The sequence below is a fragment of the Triticum dicoccoides genome, chromosome 7A (genome assembly GCF_002162155.2).
Source record: "Triticum dicoccoides isolate Atlit2015 ecotype Zavitan chromosome 7A, WEW_v2.0, whole genome shotgun sequence".
Taxonomy (NCBI): Eukaryota; Viridiplantae; Streptophyta; class Magnoliopsida; order Poales; family Poaceae; genus Triticum; species Triticum dicoccoides.
In genome coordinates, this window is record NC_041392.1 from 3,080,694 (window position 1) to 3,088,660 (window position 7,967).

The 7,967-nt window shown below is 49.4% G+C and overlaps 1 pseudogene; it reads right to left on the reverse strand.

Moving 5' to 3' along the window:
- Positions 1–3,994: 3,994 nt before the first annotated feature.
- Positions 3,995–7,202, reverse strand: LOC119331059 (annotated as a pseudogene).
- Between the last annotated feature and the right edge of the window lie 765 nt (positions 7,203–7,967).

Genomic DNA, 7,967 nt, shown 5'->3' on the forward strand with positions numbered 1-7,967 from the left:
TCCGGTAACCCCCCGGTACTCCGGTAAAATCCCGATTTCACCCGGAACGATTCCGATATCCAAATATAGGCTTCCAATATATCGATCTTTATGTCTCGACCATTTCGAGACTCCTCGTCATGTCCATGATCACATCCGAGACTCCGAACAACCTTCGGTACATCAAAATACATAAACTCATAATGAAACTGTCATCGTAATGTTAAGCGTGCGGACCCTACGGTTTGAGAACAATGTAGACATGACTGAGACACGTCTCCGGTCAATAACCAATAGCGGAACCTGGATGCTCATATTGGTTCCTACATATTCTATGAAGATCTTGATCGGTCAGACCGCATAACAGCATACGTTGTTCCCTTTGTCATCGGTATGTTACTTGCCCGAGATTCGATCGTCGGTATCTCAATACCTAGTTCAATCTCGTTACCGGCAAGTCTCTTTACTCGTTCCGTAATACATCATCTCACAACTAACTCATTAGTTGCAATGCTTGCAAGGCTTATGTGATGTGCATTACTGAGAGGGCCCAGAGATACCTCTCCCACAATCGGAGTGACAAATCCTAATCTCGAAATACGCCAACCCAACATGTACCTTTGGAGACCCCTGTAGAGCACCTTTATAATCACCCAGTTACGTTGTGACGTTTGGTAGCACACAAAGTGTTCCTCCGGCAAACAGGAGTTGCATAATCTCATAGTCATAGGAACATGTATAAGTCATGAAGAAAGCAATAGCAACATACTAAACGATCGAGTGCTAAGCTAATGGAATGGGTCATGTCAATCAGATTATTCACCTAATGATGTGATCCCGTTAATCAAATAACAACTCTTTGTCCATGGTTAGGAAACATAACCATCTTTGATTAATGAGCTAGTCAAGTAGAGGCATACTAATGACACTCTGTTTGTCTATGTATACACACATGTATTATGTTTCCGGTTAATACAATTCTAGCATGAATAATAAACATTTATCATGAAATAAGGAAATAAATAATAACTTTATTATTGCCTCTAGGGCATATTTCCTTCAGCGTAAACACGAACACCGGCGTACTTTACCCAGGTTCGGGGCTCTCCTAGGAGATAACACCCCTAGTCCTGCTCTGCGGGGTCTCCGCATGATCACTAAGCAAAAGTGAGTACAAGAGCGCTCCTCGAGCTGTATGCTGGAAGTAGGAGAAGGCAGGGCTAGCTCTCTCCTTCCTCTATGATCTGGTCTAGGTCTAATTGGTCGAAACCCTTTGCATGGGTGCCCTTGGGGGGGGGTTATATAGGCCTACCCCCTAGGGGTACAATGGTAAACCATCTGGACGCAGGGCCCAGCCGTCAGTCTCTTCGCCTGCCGGCTTTTCTGCTGACTGCTGGGGCCCGCCGACTGGTGGGCCCCGCCAACTGGTCTGGTACAGAGCCGACAGGCCATACCCGTCGCTTGCGGGTCTTGCCGGCTGCCGATTACTGTAGCCGTGCTTCTAATGACGCAGGCTTGGTCATGGGGTCGTGGCTACAGCCCCGCCGCCTGGCGGGTGATCACTGTAGCCACTCCCTGTCTCGTCTGGTTAATGGCGCGGGGGACCTGTGGGAGGGGCAGGCCGACTCCCGGGGGCCGGCTCCCTACGGGTCCGACTGGTGGCGCTCTTGCCGTCTTCTGGACTCTCGCTGACTAGTAGGGCCCAGGGACCCGTGGACCGTACTGTCAGGCCGTCGTGGGTGCAGGACTCCGCCCACTGTTGCTGATGTCAGCGATGGCATGGCAACAATGCCGCGCCAGACGGAGATCTCCGTTGGTACAACGCACTGTAGTCTAGCCATCCCCTGAAAAGGGGAGGGAGTGGGCTTCACTGTTGCCACTCCCCGTCCCATCCCCCCAAATGAGGGCATGGGCTTTGTTGGTGCCGTGGGCCGACTTCCCGTGGCCGGCTTCTCTGGAAGCCGCCAGGTGGGAGTCGGCCGGTCTTGACCTCGCCTCCAGGACTCAGCCGCATGCGGGCAGTCGACTGTTCCTTCAGCCGGCCTCCAGAAGGCGGCTCTTCATCTGGAGTCTTAAGGGGCGCAGTCAGCCCCGATGTCTTGAAAAAGGTTCTGGGCCCCGGATTAGCCTACCCGTGGCCCATTACTCCGACAAATTGTCTCATGTTTGTTTGCTCGCTGAGCGTGAAATAGGGGGCCTGATCCCATATACGGTAACTCAGTTTCTTTTTCTAGAAAATATAGCGTGAGTGCTATGTATCGCCTGGACCGGCCAAAAAGGGATAGCTATGTTTGTTTGTAAGGAAGCGTGTGGTATTGGCAGGGTTGGAATTGGTAGTCGTATGGACGACATCACTATTGGCCAAGCTGCACGTGGAACGAATATGCCGGATTGATACTTGCTTCCTGCGCGAGCAGTTAAAGATGGAGGCCACTCCATATCAACAATCCCATTAGCCCCTCCATCATGGTTGAGAAGCTCATGGTGCACGGCGAGGGCGGGCTGTCCTCCTCTGACGATGACCCGAAGTCGACGTCAAGAAGGTTTCGACCGCGACCGCGCCCGGATATGAATCGCCATTGCCAGCAACGTCAACCTTGTTGTCGCCACCATTCGCCATAGCTTCGCGCGTAGAAGAAAGAAAGGGGGAAACGAGGGAGTGAAACTGAAATAAGGAAGGAGTGAGCTTAACGAGACGGGGGTAACTGTTGTCTGCCCGTGGCCGTTTGTCCGCGCTACGTGGCTCTGACAGGTGGGCTAGGATTGTCAGTTTTCCTGTTTGTTGCGGCTCACAGTTGGTTTAGTGCGTTGTGTTATCCACTTGCCACAGGAAGTGGTGGTCTTTTGTGGGTTTTCGCCAAATCGATGGTTTTGAAGTACCATAGACACAAGTGTGGTGGTTTTCGGCAATTTACTCTTAAAAAAGTGACCACACAATAGTGTGCGTACCGTAGCTTCCTAGGAGCGGATTTGGGAAGCTTCTACGGACCGGTTTTAGAAGATTCCATATGGCATTTCTTCCTTCTTCTGTGTATTTTCATCGTCTTATTTTTTCTTCTTATCTTCAAATAAATGTCGACTTGTATACACATTGAACATTTTTTTAGATGCACATGAAATCTTTGGAATACATGTTGAACATTTGCCAAATGTACACTGAACATTTTTAGATACATGTTGGACATTTTTCAGATACACATGGAACAATTTTTTTGAATACATGTTGAACATTTTGTCAAATGCACACTGAACATTTTCAGATACAAGGTGAGCATTTTCTTCAAAATGGTTGAACGGTTTCAATAATACCATGGACATTATTAAAAAGAACATGCAAAATAAGTGTTATGATTGTTTTACGTGATACAGAGGCTCATAACTTAGTTTGATGTATTCTGAACAAGGAAAAACACTTAAAGTCGATGTTATGTTTCTCTCTCATTTATAAATTCCGTGTGGCACATGCATCAACACTTGATGGTCTTTGTATGTCTATAAACATTATGAACTTACCAATCAGCATTTATACATTACGTGTGGCAGATGCATCAACACTTGATGACCTTTCTATGTCTATAAACATTACGAACTTACGAAGGCAGCGAGTTCTAAAGCAAACTTAACACACTCTAGATGTGTATTTTTATATGAATTTCCTTTAATACTATGCTCCCTCGCAACAAAGCCTAATGGTGAATCTGGGTGTGTGATGCGTAGAGGGGCCCACATGTATGTGTCTGCATTGTTGGTTTTGCCTCTTGGGTTCATCCACAGGTGCTCGTGGTGGCTGGGTGGGCATTGTTGTATGCGCGGACGTGCTTCTCGCTGCATATGATGATGTTTGCTAAAACGTGCACAACAGCCGCAGCGTTAATGCATGGCATCCAAGCCAATAAAATGATAACCAAGCCAACACAAATAGAGTCCAAAATTAACCAACCTACCATAATATTAAAAAAAAGACAAACACACCTAACAGAAAAACCGCACAATAAGGCGCGCATAACACTCCAGTACAGGTACGAGCCGTCGTTATTATCCTAGGAGTCATAGTTTGGAGGCAAGTGACCCTCATTGCCAGAGGTTGAGATCCTCTGCGGTACTGTATGGTGCTATAGTGCAGATGACATTTGGGGCTGGGTCCACACGGCAGTGACCGTACTGCATGGTGGACTATTACAGAGGATCCTAACCCCATTACCAGATTAGTATATAGGTTACTGAAGCTACGAGTCGTCGTCGGCCACGAAAGTCTGGTTGTAAGATGCCGAGGCCATCTCATGAACTACAAGCTTCTCGACGGTGATGGAGGAGCCTGTGGCGTTGTTGAAAAGGTATACCCCCGCTGCCATGTGGATGGCTTCCATTGGGTACACCCGCGACGTGGCCGTCAACCTCCCACCCATCGCGAAGCTCTCCACAATTGAATGGTCCACGAGCACCCTCACAGATAGAGCCTCGCCATCGAGCACTGGCACCGTGCTGCCCACCACTCTCTTCATGACATCATTCGCCCGGGACGACAACAATTCGTCATGGCAGAAGTGGGTTCGGAGTGCCCCGTCAAGGCCCCTCGATACATAGAAGTAAACCGCGAGTTGTTCGCTGCCACCATTACCAGTAGCGTGGATGAGGAGGCCGAAGGGACCAAGTGCGCCCATGGTTGAGGCTCCACCGCTGGTGCTGCAGTTGTAGTTGATGTCAGCCTCGTTGATGATGGCAATAGCGGAAGCGTCCAGGCGAAAGGAGGCCTCGATGTCAAGCTGAGTGGCTTGGCGGAGGCGGAGAGGGATGATGGATCCAGTGTGGATAGTGATGACGCCAAAGTCGGCGCTGTTGAAGCGGAGGGCCTCGATCTCCTCTACCGGCCATTGGAGGAGGTTCGTCCGGGTCTTCTCATCCAACACTACCGTCCTCGGAATCGTCTGCACACATGTAAGATAGGCAAGTCCTCTGATTATGAATGCACATTGATACCAAGAACTTAAACATGATAAAAATGATTGGTAATAAATGGTCTTGCAATCTCCATTGATTTCCATTAAGAAAAGTGACCACACAAACAAAATAGGAATGAATGAACAATATTCTGATTTTGTGTGCTTAGCTTGTTCTAAAAAAAAGAGAGCAAACCTCCGACCTATGCATAGGTTGATGCACACGACCATTGGTGTGTTTAGTTCGGACAGGACAAATTAAGCTAACCCGTGCCTCAATCACAACGGCCACCATATTTATGCCGGGCACTTTTGGCATTGCTATGCATTATGTTAATCTAGCTTTCAAAATTTTAATTCTTCTTCTGGTTACTTAAACCGACTTTCTCTGTTTTCAAACCTATTTTCCTACAACACATTATAAAAAGTTCAGTACATGACAATTTGAGCCATAGGCAGATGGTTCCACATTTACTTGGCATGCACGTGTATAACACATTATAAAAAGTAATGTCAAAAACGTTCTTAATTATATTATGGATCAGAGGGAGTATATGTTTAGAAACTTTGTTCGAATACAAATTAAATGATGTGCTTTCAATGAAATATAACTCAAGCTTCCTTAGCCGAACAAACATGGAGGGAGTACGAGCATGCCTAATGAAGAAATGAAACTAATGGTTGATGGTAAACGCAAGGTAAAATGGAATTATAACGATCCATATTAATGGTACCTGGACCGAAGCCCATCCCTTGGCAACGTTGGCACTCAAGGAGTCGGTCTCGCCGACATAAGCCCACATCAGGCGCCGCCGTTTCACCGGGTCGTAGAAAGACGTGGCAGCGAAAAACTTTCCCCAGTCATACCTCAGCCCGATCCCTACGTCCAGCTCTGGGTCCAACGGCGTCCACGTGTTGGTCGCCGCATTATACCTTCCGAGCGCGTAGTAGTCATGTCGTTCATCGTCCATGCTCGCCTTCAACACGTACAACGCCTCCTCGGAGGAATTGTTGCTGCCGCCGACCGGGTAGAAGTCGACGCACTCCCACATGCCGGTGCCCTCGACGCGGTGGAGCACCCCGGGGATGAGCTCGTACCTGATGAAGTCTTTGGTCTTGTACATCAAGGCGATGCCGGCGTGGCCGTTGTTGTCCTTGGAGCCGATGAGGGTGCGCCATGTCAGGTCAGACCGGTCAAACCAGGCGGTGGTAGGGTCACGGAAGTCCTGGAGGCCGATGCCGGGGGGCGGGAGGATGACGGGGTTGGCGGGATGCTTGGTCCAGTTGACAAGGAGGGGGTCATCCGGGTCGGCGGGAAGGGCGAGGCACTGGACCCCTGAGCGGAGGTGTCGGTTTTGCCTGTGTAGAGCACGATGACGGTGCCGTTGGGGAGTATGGTGGCGGAGCCGGTGAGAACACCGTGGATGTCGTACCACTGGTCGGGCACCATGGCGAGAGGGAGGTGGCGCCAATGGACCAGGTCCTGCGACACGGCGTGGCCCCACGTGATGTTGCCCCAGACGATGCCGGTGGGGTTGTACTGGTAGAAGAAGTGGTACCGTCCACGATAGTACATGGGAGCTGCATGTTGTGTTTCAGTTAGAATTTTTTTTTTGAGGAGGTGTTTCAGTTAATTAAGTACATAGAGACGGACAGACCGCTGGGCAGCGAGCTAGTGCCGGACGTACTCACCGTTTGGATCTGCATGCATGCGTGCGTGCGTGTCGCCATGGTACGTAGCCATGTCAGTCATCAACACGGAAAAAGCGGTCAGTTTCTTTCTTTCTCCGTGCATGGAACAAGGCGGTCGTGCCGGAGAAAGAAGATATACTAGAATCTCCAAATTCAACAATTCGAATGAGATAATGACAATGAATTCCGTAACATACCGTTCATGTAGTTCTTCTCCGGCTGGAAATGGAACCCGGTTCGCTGCCACTGCAGCATCTCGTTGCTCCACGGGAACCCGTCGGCATCGGCGCCGGCAGCGACTATGATGTTCTGGTCCGCTCGTGCCTGCCGGCGCGTCTCCTCGGACAACACGCTGGCCCTTGGGAGGAGCGCGTGGGTGAGGAAGAGCGCCACCATGGCCACGGCGCCCAGCACGACGGTGCACTCGCGCCACCTCCGCCGCCCGCCGCTCTGCTGGTACGGCAGCGCCCCGTACGCGAACAGGACCGGCGGCGTGTCCGGGACGGCGCTGCGTGACTTCACCGGCACGGCTGCCGTTCCTGAGCTCAGGAGGAAATCTTTTGATCGGCTCGTCTTGCGATCTCGAGGAGCCATTTTTGTGCTGTATCGCGTGTTCCTTCTGTTCTCAAGAAGAACGTTACCACTCTACCATTAAACTGGACACACACATATATATACATAGTCATACTATGTATATATATATTATTATTTTTTGTGAAATTACATACTATGTATATGGAGACTTTAGAACAAGAGCGGCAAGAATTTGAGACATCTATCGGTTGCCTCGGGATTATCGATATTGACCGCTAATACTACGTGACGACGAAAATGACGTTGACAAATGACCACGGCCAAGGTAGGGAGGCATTTCTAGCGACTTCGGCACCAGCTCCTGCTATTCCTCCCGGCTTGACGCCATAAGGGAGGCAGTCAAGTGTCCATCAAGGGCCTGCAACCCTACGCCATAAGCGAGGCCTCCATCCCAAGTAGTTCATCCCCGGCGATAGAGGTCTTGGATCTTGGTGATGCTTTTAGGCAGGGTATAATTACAATCTATCATTGATGATATGGGGTCTGTAAAGTGCTTGGACTAGGTTGCAGTTTTTACTTTCTATAGGGTATTTTTGTAAAATTTATTGTCATGCTTATCTAATGGGTTCTGGCTCCTTCGGGACCCAACCCAGTTAAAAAGGTAAAGGGAGATGAAGAGCTACAAGAGAGGAAGGTGAGGTAGGTAGAGGGAGACAATAGAGTTATTAAGATGATGTGTGCCTTATATAGAAGAGAACAAGAGAGAGTACTAACCTCGCCGCTGAAGACTAGCGAGTGGCTCCAACCTCATTTATCACAACATCC